This window comes from Lactuca virosa, chromosome 9 (assembly GCF_052849685.1).
Source record: "Lactuca virosa cultivar CGN04683 chromosome 9, Lactuca_virosa_CGN04683_v6, whole genome shotgun sequence".
Lineage (NCBI taxonomy): Eukaryota > Viridiplantae > Streptophyta > Magnoliopsida > Asterales > Asteraceae > Lactuca > Lactuca virosa.
Window position 1 is genome coordinate 116,059,003 of NC_136434.1, and position 12,487 is coordinate 116,071,489.

The 12,487-nt window shown below is 29.7% G+C and overlaps 1 pseudogene; it reads left to right on the forward strand.

The window, feature by feature from the left end:
- The first annotated feature begins 449 nt into the window (after window positions 1-449).
- On the forward strand, window positions 450-7,183 carry LOC145139687 (protein NDH-DEPENDENT CYCLIC ELECTRON FLOW 5-like; annotated as a pseudogene).
- The last annotated feature ends 5,304 nt before the right edge of the window (window positions 7,184-12,487 follow it).

Sequence of the window (12,487 nt, forward strand, 5' to 3'; positions counted from 1 at the left end):
CCAAAGTTTTTATTTTGTTGCTTGTTTGGTCCAATCTGTTTTGATTTTTTTCAAAATGACGGATTACCCCTGTTAATATGATCTTCTTTTTTTCTTATTTGTTTTTCTGATTTTATATTTAAAAAAATAAAAATAAATCACTCTCTCACTCTCTCTCTTATTTGTTTTTATTTTTTTGATTTTAGATTTTAAAAAATAAAAAATAAAAATAAAATCTCTCTCTCTCTCTCTCTCTCTCTCTCTCTCTCTCTCTCTCTCTCTCGTACATCTTCTCATCCAACATCATCCATCTTCAACCTTCAACAAACCCCATCATCAAAATCACCTTTAATCTCATTCCACCTCACCATAAATTCAACGCCTCCACCATAAATTTCCAGTTGCAAGAGTCGCTTCGATTCCACACCCACCTATCAACGTCGATTACCTCGAAACAAAATTTAGCGGCCATGACACTTCCTTCACAAACCTCGGAGAAAGTTCACGATAAGAAAAATGAAGGGATTTCATGGTTCCCCACTATCTGGAATCTTTGCAATGTTGGAGGAAGTCCAGACAATTCAGGTGAATACTCAATTCACGATATCTATTTTCCGTTCCTCTGTATGAATGAATTGAAATTGCCCTAATTTTCTTAGGCAGAACTGATTAGTAGCAATATAGAAGACAAAATTGAAATCAAACACATTGTAACTTTGAAAGAAGATGCTATAAGCTTAGAGATTGTGATCACGAATTTCAGATCTTCATCACTCCGACTAACGGGATCGATTATCGGTCACTTAGCTGTGAGCACACCGGAAGCATCATACGCCATCCGGATCGAGAGAGCAAATTACTTCGTTAAGCCACAAATTTTCTCAAAATCCAGCATTATTCCTCATGATATCCACAAGAATGATTCGCGTCAATTAGGGTTGAAGCGACTGCTATCAGATTGGGGACTTAAGCCCGAATCAGGACTTGAAAGATGAAACAACAAAAAATAGGGAAGAAGATGAAGAGATTGAAGGTGAAGAGGATGATAACTACAAGAATTTAATTGAGAAACTAAGCTTGATCTCTCGTTCAATGATTTAAGTTGTGAAATTCCCGATGAAATTTGGGGTATGAAGAAGATGGAAGCGATTAATCTCGAAGGGAGCATGCTCGATTGGAATTTAAACTCCAATTTCAGTGATTTGGAAAACCTTAGGGTTCTTCAACGATTTCCAGCGACAGATGATGGTCTTTGAGAGAGAGAGAGAGAGAGAGAGAGATTTTATTTTTATTTTTTATTTTTTTAAATCTAAAATCAAAAAAATTAAAACAAATAAGAGAGAGAGAGAGTGATTTATTTTTATTTTTTATTTTTTTAAATATAAAATCAGAAAAACAAATAAAAAAAAGAAAATCATATTAACAGGGGCAAATCCGTCATTTTGAAAAAAATCAAAACAGATTGGACCAAACAAGTAACAAAATGAAAACTATGGATCTCTGGTGCTAGTCCAAACCTTTTTTTGACAAAAGTTATAATTTTGAGCAAACCACAGGGACCATTTGTACAATTTTGTCGCCTTTATATTTTTGAATTTACCTTTAATTTTATATTTCTATACTTTTTTTATTATTGTATTTTTTTTTTTGAACGGCGGAAAATTTATTGAAAACTAACAAGAAGCTAGAAAAGAACAATTACATATATAAAGTAGCAGAAGTTGGATTATGCAACCAAGAAGACCATCCAAACTTTGTTTTCCTACACCTATTAGAAATCGAAAAAAATGTCCTATGAACAATATCATCAAAAATGTTCGATTTCCTAGGAACAATCTTGCCGAAAACCAAATTATTACAGAAGTTCCACAAATACCAAAAAGAAGTAAAAATCACCGCTTGAAAGACCTTCCGTTGACCATCCCTTAAAGTAATCGAGTCTGATCAAACCCTTCTAAATTTTAACTTATCGTTGATACTTTTGGCATTAGTAAAAGTAAAACATGTTTACTTTTAATATCTTTCATTAGTGGGTTGACATTGTTTTTATTGGTAAAAATATTGAATAAAAAAAGTAATAAAATTTAAAATATATTTCAGAAACATTTTTGTAAAGTAAAATTATAATTATGAATAGCAGATGAGAAGTTTTTTGAATCACATTTTTTATTATAAGAAATATATTTAGAATGGATAAGAAAAAAAACAAATGATTAATAAATAAATATCACGATGGTATATATATATATATATATATATATATATATATATATATATATATATATATATATATATATATTAAAAAAGTGAATATATCAAAAAAACTAACAAGTTATGGTAACATATATAATTAGTGGATTTAAGGCATACAAAAAAAGGAGATGCTTAGTCACAATTTATCAGGAAAGAGAAGCAACCATTTTTGATGAAAAAAAGCCTTTATCAACTTGTTTTTTTTAGGAGAAAATAGTTGTGGCAAAACAACATACGCTGAAAACAACAAGATCTTAGACATTGGCTGGAGACCTGGAGTATCATATATATATATATATATATATATATATATATATATATATATATATATATATATAGAGAGAGAGAGAGAGAGAGAGAGAGAGAGAGAGAGAGAGAGATAAGTTCATATGTTCTAACTATGTATTGTATGGATGTAAGTTTCAATATAAACCACTCATTTCAAAAACCTAATTAGAGGTATATTAATAATCGTATGCTTAAATTATTAATAACATTGAATAATTAAATAAAATATATATCCCTATAATTATGGGATACTAGCCTATTTTTTCTCAATAACCCTAATTTATAGTTCTCTTCATCTTTCTTTAAAATCAACGGCCGAACTCAACCACTCACATCTGATACTTCATTTTTCAACCTCCGTTCCACACTTCCATCGATGACCACTACCATCTTACATCTCCTTCTTGTTCATCTATTCTAGGGCCTTATCGAGGATTTGAGGAACAAAGTAAAATCGAGATCTTTATTCTAGGGCCTTATCGAGGATTTGAGGAACAAAGTAAAATCGAGATCTTGGAATATGTTTTGTTCATCCACTCCATCGATTCTTCATCATCTCTATATGTTTACATGTGAAGAATGTTTCTCCATTTGTTCTTCATATTATATATATATATATATATATATATATATATATATATATATATATATATATATATATATATATATATCCCCGCGCGTTGCGCGAGAATATAATTATATAGTTAAAATAATAACTTTTACCAAATTATTATTTAATATTTCTATTTTGAAACAAAATGTTAGTAGTAAAGCAAACATATAGTTAACATATTAGTTTTATTAAACATTATAATTTAATTTTTAAGTCATTGTGATATATACAATTATTTGATAATTTTATAAACCGTTTAAAATTGTGTAAATTATATATCAAATGAATGATAATATAACGGGTAACAAAACGTATGAACAAAAATATAAACTGCAACTTTTAGTAACATAAAAATAGAAAAAACATATATTATAACATTTATATTAAAAATATATATATACAACGAATAATAAAAAATATGAAAAATAAACACTATAACTTTTAATAACATAAAAACACTAAAACATCTATTATAACATTTATATTAACTATTCATATTTAAATAACAAATCTCTTCAAATACATTAATGTTTTTAATGAGCAAAACTTTACAACCTTAAAAAAGAAAGGAAAATAAAAAGTTATTAGTGATTACTAATTAGTAATCATAAGTTAAAAACTCTTGAGTTGTAACTAATAAATATACATAAATTAGAAAACTCTTGAGTTGTACTGTGAGTTTCAAATGAATGCGATACTTGGAAATGTATATTTATTATTATTATTATTATTATTATTATTATTATTATTATTATTATTATTATTATATTCGTCTAAATAATTGGTTTTGATGCATAATTTTAATCCCTTCAATTATTAAACATAAAGATATTTAATTATAAATTTATAACGTAGATAGGTGCATATAGATGTTAAACAAATCACATATAATATATATTTTTTCGTAAATGTCATATGTAATTCTTGTCGTAGTAATATGGATAAATTACTTTCATATGAAGAACATATCATGATAAGTCTATCATAATTACATATCAAATGTTCAAAATTATGTTATCTTTTAAATATTGTCTTTTAAATATGTTGTGTAGGATAATCCAACAAAAAAATAATAGAAAATAAATATAATCAAAATAGAAAAACTACAATCAAATAAATAAGAGCATTGAGTGGTTGAATATATAAATAAAGATGTTACATAAACATACATGTAAATCAAAAGAAAAAACTAACATTCGTCAACTTTGCGCAAACAAAAAAACTTATATCCATTTTATGAATCTTCTTTCTTCATTTAACACCATTCAACCATAAAAACTTGATGACAATTCTTCACTAACCTGCAATCAAAATATTTTTCTTGAAAAAGAAGAATCAGAAAGATATTCCAAGCAAAACATTGATGTTTGGAGAGTCACATTCAAGATTGAGTAATACGCACAAATCACATATAAAAATTAAATGAGAAACTGAATATAAAGAAAGAATAGAAAAGCTTCATTTGTTTTGGTTGAAAGGAAAAATCATATTATAATTACCATCGATGCAACATAACCCATTTCTTCAAATCATCATATTTGGATTGTGAATGCTTCAACTATATGAAAACTTTTGAATCACAATATTTTCAAATCCTTCTTACATGTAAGATTTTATATAACACAAAAGACACAAAAAATTAGCCTTTTTATAGTAAACTTTTTACTAAATGCTAATTAAACATAATATAAGTTATAAAACTTTTGAGTGTTAAATCATAATTAAGAAAACTTTTGAGTTGCATTAGTTAAAAAAGGGGGTTTCAAATGAATGTGGTTTGAGGAAGTTAAAAAAGAGGGTTTCAAATGCATGAGATTCAAGAAAAAATGCTAGCTTTATATATATATATATATATATATATATATATATATATATATATATATATATATATATATATATATATATATATATAAAGAGAGAAAAAGAGAAAAAAAGTTTTTTTTCCGGAAAACAATGTAAACAATAATTTATTAATGGAAATGATTAACTAATAATTATATTATTTTAATAGATATATTAGATTGGTGTTTATAAGAATGGTGTCTAGAAAAAAAACTCTATTATTTGTTTATATATAAATAACAATATATATATATATATATATATATATATATATATATATATATATATATATATATATATATATATATATATATATATATATATATATATATATACTTGTTATCATAAACTTTCTTCGATTCTTGACTATTTTAACTATATTTTTAAATTAACTAATTTATCCTTTTGGCCACCTTATGGCCAGATAGATTATAGAAAAACAACATTTAATTTGTTGCTTTAAACACAAGTCATATAAAAAGTACTACATGCAAATAACATTTAATAATATAAATTTATTACAACATTTGAAAGTAAGAAAGATATATAATCCTAAATCTAGATTATATACTTATAACTGTTATAAAAATATAAGATGTAATCGTCAACTATAGTTATAAAAAATTAAATATTGTATGACAATTGTAAATTTAATATTTAAGATTAAAGATTAAAATGAAATACATTAATTAATTAAAAAAAAGTAAAAATATCCTCATACCCGAACTTCAATTTCCACACCGATCCCTTCTCTGCCCGGCCTAATCTTCAAAATTCTTGGTGAAATAATCTTTATTGGGTACAGAAAACCTACTAAATACCCGTTTAATAAATAACATCCCAAAAAATCATGTTGCAAGCCTATTATGTTAGTTGATGTTAGAATTTTGCATCCTTATATGAATACTCGTTTAATAAATAACATCCCGTTGATCCATTAAAGTTCATTTTCTATTTGGATGAGAGTTCATGAAATCATACATAAATTGCGTACACCTCGATATCTCTTCCCAATTATGCATAAATTGCATACTAAATACAATTTGTTACATTTGTTTCTAAACAAATGAAGCTTTAAAACTTTACCTTAACTACTTCAGATAAATATTTTTCATATGTTTATTGGTGCATCAACTATTTATCTCCTGATAATAACATTTGATTTTTTAGATACGATCGTTATAGTTTTCCTTTAAACTTTTTTTTGAACAGTTGAAGTATATTAATTAAAAAGCCAACTAGAAGTTAGCTAAACATAAAACAATTTTAAATTGAAAGGCAAAATTTGATTATGCAACCACAAAACCCAATTGGTTTTGATGTTATACAGTTTATATGACAAAACCAACTAAAAGATAATGTTATAATATTTTCAAAAATGTCATCCGTGCGCTGCTTCTTGGAGGCGAGGACTATGCCACTATGGCATGCTAACAAGCCCAAAGAACCCATATAATCGTCATAAAAACAGTTTCTATCATCGTCCGTATGATTCAGAATTTGCGAGTAAACCCTTAGGAATATGTTCAACATGGAGACAAAATCCGGTAATATATAAAATATGTTTGAAAAACACTAAAACATGTTTACTAAGAAAAAGTATCAAATCAAGCTTACATTTATTCTAGGCAAATTGTAACTAAAGAGAGGAGTAACTTTAGTCGTTGCATAACGTGTTTGCTATTTTCTTAAGGGAGCTGATTTTGCCACTGAGGCTTTTTATCGATCCACTGAAAATTTAAAATATAGACAATAATGCCCCCTCATTTAAATTTAGAGAGAAATCCGATTTGTTTCCAAATAGACACGCCCCCTCCTCCGTTCTTCTTTCTTCGATTGTGCCATTAAATAGATTATCACAATCATAAAAAATCAATGGAAGAATCAGTGCATTGTCGATCTGCGATGGTGGTGGACTCATTTTCAGGGAATATGTTTATGTTTCTGATCCCTCCACAAAACACAATTTGCAAAGCAGTTGTAGGTGTTTGATTTTTAGAGACCGTGAAAGCAAGTTTCGATGTTGGTAGTTGGGGTCGGTGTGCAGATAGTCAGACCATTTTATTTTTCCGGTGATGGTGGACATTCTGATCGGGATATTATCCCCTTCTGAGGATCGTGGGATCGTGGGTTTGAGGCTCATCTCCACGAAGTTTTAGTAGTATTATATATTCCTATGTTATCTTTGTAGTGGGAATGTTTTTTTGAGCTTTCAAAACATAGAAGAATAATTAGCTTCAACCTTCACCTGTCAATTAAAAGGTAAGAACCCTACATCTGGAAACTCCAAACGACGCAGGGCTGCTTCTTCATCCCGATTCCCAACACATCTTCAAGAGCTGGAATGAAATGCATCTTCGAATTCAAAAGAACCACTGTTGATTTTGTTCTTAATCTGATGATAATACATATAAGGACTTTCATTTCTAAAGTCCATAACATCAACGGAAGAAAATAGTTGCCGGAGTTGATTATCTTGGTGGCGATGCTTTTACATTAACTGTGGAGCTTAGTAGAGATCAGTTATTGAGCATGGCGATCGTTACAGTGAGTTGTATGTTCGCCAGAGATAGTCGTTTGCAGATTCCTTCGGCGGAGTTTCAGTGAGTTGCAGGTTCTCCGGAGAGTGCCATCGCTAATTGCCGGAGAGAGAGAGAGAGAGAGAGTGTGTGTGTGTGGTTGCCGGAGATGGTGACCGGGAAAGAGAGGGGAAGATAGTAGACTGTTGCAGGGTTCCGACTTTTGAGTGAGAGGGGCGGAGGTTTAGTGGTGGTGGGAGGAGGGAGGCGACAGTTGAGAGGATATTTGCACCAGAGATGGTGACCGGAGGTGGAAGAGTAGTTCAAAAAAAGGGGAGGCGGAAGAATTTGACTTATCCGTGTCTGTAACATACTCTAAATGGGGTATTATTGTCCATATATTAGTGTTTTAGTGGATGGATAAGAAAACCCATGTGGAAAAATCACTTCCCTTTTCTTAAATGGTTAAAAAAAGGAAATTAATTTAAGAAAAAGGATGGGGGGCACTTTTTCTAAAGGAAATGCACGATCAACTTCCAAAAGGTGAAATATGCACACGATTAATACTTCAAGATGTAAATTCAAGATCGACACAATAGGGTTTAGGGTTTAGGGTTTAGGCTTTAGGCTTTAGCGTTTAGGGTTTAGGTTTAGGTTTAGGGTTTAGGGTTTAGGGTTTATGGTTTAGGGTTTAAGGTTTAGGGTTTAGGGTTTAGGTTTAGGGTTTAGGGTTTAGGGTTTAGGGTTTAGGTTTAGAGTTTAGTAATGTTCACTTGGGTGAAGTAATAAACGATAATGGAGGAAAGAAAACAGAGATGGTAAAACGATAATGAAAGAAAGAAATGTTATGGAGGATGATATATTTACCAAGTGAAACCAAACCGGGTATATTTAGCAAGTTAAAACGACATATTTTAGAGGTTTAGTACTTAAGCTTAGGTGGGGCTGTAATGTATATTCCCTATCCCCTATATATATATATATATATATATATATATATATATATATATATATATATATATATATATATATATATATATATATATATAGAAAGCATTCCCGCTTCAAAAAGCACAAGCACATCGTTTAGTCGGTACCTTTAAGCAAATCGAATTTGGGTTAACGACCTAAGAGAGTAATAAGGTTTTAACTTTGTCCACATAAGGTCCTTAAGGTTTTTTTTTGTACATATTACACCAATATGGTTGTTATAAACCGTTTAAAAAGGATAATAAGGTTTTAATTTTGTCAATATTAGGTACCTAAGGTCTTTTTTTATACATATTACACCAACATGGTTGTTAAGACCGTTTAAAAAAAGGTAATAAGGTTTCACTGTGTCCACATTAGGTCCCTATTTTTAATATTTTTATCATTTCATCTAACTCTTTTACAATTTATATTAGTATCTACTTAGATGACTTTATCATTTCATCTTTTCATTTTAGCCGTCCATTCACCACAACCACGATTTCAATCGAAAGGTTACATAACAATTTTTTTTTTCATTTTTACGAAAAAAAAGCTAATAATAATGAAAGTCTTAATGATTAAGACTATGTTTGGCGCCACAACTAGCTGATAAGCTAGTTTATTTTTCGATATTTTTTAAGCTGTTGTGTTTGGCAAGCCAAAAAGTAGCTTACAAACTAGCATTTTAAAAAGCTACTTAGACTAATTTTTTAAAAGTTTTTTTTTTTAAATTTACAAATATACCTCTTAATTAATTAAGAAAACATACTTTTTAAATGCCATTTTATGTCATTATATAAATTTCGGATAGCTTATAAGCCAGTGGCAGAGCTAGAGTCAAAGTAAAAGAGTATCCCCGACAAGTAATGAAGTATCTTCGATAAGTAATTGCCTATCGAGGATACCCAATTGGCGGAGCCATTACTTATCGGGGATATCCCATTACTTTTCGGGAATACTCTTTTACTCTGACCTGGTTCCGCCTCTGGCTTACGTAACCTTTTGATTGAAACCGTGGTTGTGGTGAATGAGCGACTAAAATGAGAAGATGAAATGATTAAGCCATCTAACTAGATACGAATATAAATTATAAAAGAGTTAGATGAAATGATAAACATATTAAAAATAGGGACCTAATGTGGACACAGTTAAACCTTATTACCATTCTTTAAACGGTTATAACAACCATGTTGGTGTAATATGTACAAAAAAAGACGGTGGAGACCTATTGTGGACAAAATTAAAACCTTATTACATTTTTTAAACGGTTATAACAACCATGTTGGTGTAATATGTACAAAAAAAACCTTAAGGACCTATTGTGAACAAAGTTACAACCTTATTACCCTCCTAAGTCATTAACCCAATCGAATTTATCAACCAAGGACTCAAGCTATATAATATGAAGTAAATTGAATTTTCTTATTTATCATTTCTTTTAACCGTCATTAAAAGAGTTTACCTTCACTACAGAATATTCTCCATTTCTTGTCATTTTTCTATTAAATCCTTATTACCTTATATATTCATAAATTACTGCATCTTATTTTTAAATTAGAGTAAAATACAAAAGTGGTCCATACGATTAGTACAACTTCACAATTTCAATGCACGTTTGAAACTTTTGGCACACTCAATATTCATGGTAGTATTTTCTTACATAGTTGGTCATTCGGTCTAGGGATGGAGATGAAAGTCTCAGTAAAAACCAAATAAAGAAGACGAGCATGATCTATTGATGCTTATTTTTCCTCGAGTTTGATCTTTTTGTTTTAGTTAATCGATGTTGATCAACGTTTTGTAGTTGGTTTAGTTCATCATCATGCTTTTCAGTTTAGTTCTTTTTCATGTATGTTGGTTTTTTTTATAAGTGTTCATTATGTCCATTCTTTTTAGGTTTCCATAAACTCCTTGGCACAATACAAGTTGTTAAAATCATAAAACTAATGAAGTCTAATGATCAACAAAGTATGAAATGATAAAACCTTAAGGAAGAAGTAATACTTTCTGGAACTTGATGGAATTAACGAAGATTCACTGAGTGAATGATCTTCAAACGTCGAATAAGGATGAACTTGATTATTTCTCGTCTTGAATTCAGATTAAAATGAAATGAATGTGCATTAGGAAGTGTTTCTAGGGGTTTGGATGCCTCATAAACGCAGGAAAAAGCTATAAATTTTGAAAGTGGGAACCCTAAAAACGAATGTCCTAAGTCCTTATATATATATATATATATATATATATATGTATATATATATATATATATATATATATATATATATATGTATATATATATATATATATATATATATATATATATATATATATATATATATATATATATATATATATAGTCTTAAATAAGGCGAAATCAGGCAATGTGGGATGCTAGACATCTTTGGGGATGTCCTGATGTGGTGAAGGATGCCTGGGCAAGCATCTTTGAGGGTGTCCTACAAGCTCTCTATCGTCTTTCATTTATACTGAAAAGGGATAAAGATGGGTTTCCGTCCTTGAGGCGTCCTAGACGCATGAGGGATGTCCTACATGGTTTCTTATGTGTTTCATAAATGGTTGTTGCACATCGAGACAAGGCTAACACAGTTGGGCGTCCTAGACGCGTGGGGGCATCCTTGAGCGTTGAACTATCTTCTTATCTCTTTTGATGGTGTTAATATCAAAATTGGAAGAAACCTAAAACATAAAAGTTGTGGAAAATGTTTTCTAGTTTCCGAAACATCTTGATTTACGTCAACCAGAATAAACTTGAGATATGATTAAAAACATTGGAGCATGGTCAACTTTCCAACAATATTTTTCTTCATAACTTTGTGTAGTCCATCCCACATGTTCTTTAGCCATTCTTTGTCTATTTTCCTTGTAGATTCAGCCCACTACAACCATATTTGATTACCTGCACATAATGTTTAACAATTCATCAAAGTATGGAAATTATTGGGCAAAATCACATCAATTCAACTCATTTAATAAAGTTTATTACGTTCCCAAAATTGTTTGAGTATACATATCTATGCCAAATAAGCACTAAAGTTGTCAAAAAAAAAAAGATTAGGCTATCACGAATGGGAACTACATCTCAACTCCAAAAGTGTTGCCACCTCAGCTCCACTACCACTCCACGAACCTTAAGTTATGATGTATGCCTGTAAGAGCATCCATAATGCTCAGTTCAGTTGTAGAGTTGAATGAGGTGACAAGTCTAGTTGTCAGTCAATGGATAAAACTTTACCATTATGAGAAGCCATATTGACATTAAATGAATTTTAAGTTAATGGTCATTGAACTCTTCAATGAGAAAAATGAAAGTTCTCTGATTCTTAAATAAATACTATAAATTAGCTTTTTGTAATGTTATATTGAACTTTGTAGAGTTTAACGCATTGTAGGAAAAAATATTAGAGTTGTATAGAATGTTGAAAGATGATGTAGCAATGCATTGGACTCTATTGATTTCAATGCATTATAGATGTCCTAATGCACATTGTGTTAGGCAAATGCATTATAGATGTCCTAATGCACATTGTGTTATGCATATGTGACATGTATTATAGCATGTGAACACCCCATATGTTATTCTGATGTGGAATGGAGGTGGGTTAAGCTGGTAATATGGTTTAACGCCACTTTCTTTCATTCTTTCTCTATCTCACTCTCTTTTATATTATTTTTATATTAAAATGTTAGAAGAATTTTGGGGGTGGTGGAGTGGTAGGTAGGTATTTCTTAGGATAAGTGGTTAGAAAGTGATGCTGATGTGAGGTTGAGACAAGAAAACTTTGTGTGTTATAGTGTTATGAACACATCCGATAGCCGTGGGAAATACTCATTATTCCACAACATATATATCGTTTTACTTTTTAGTATTTAAATACAACCTTTTATATAAAAACAAAAAATTCATAAAACTTAATAAAAACTTCATTAATAAAAAAACTACATTAATAAAACTATTTTTTACACATAACTTAAACACTACCTTAATCTAAAAATAAAAAAA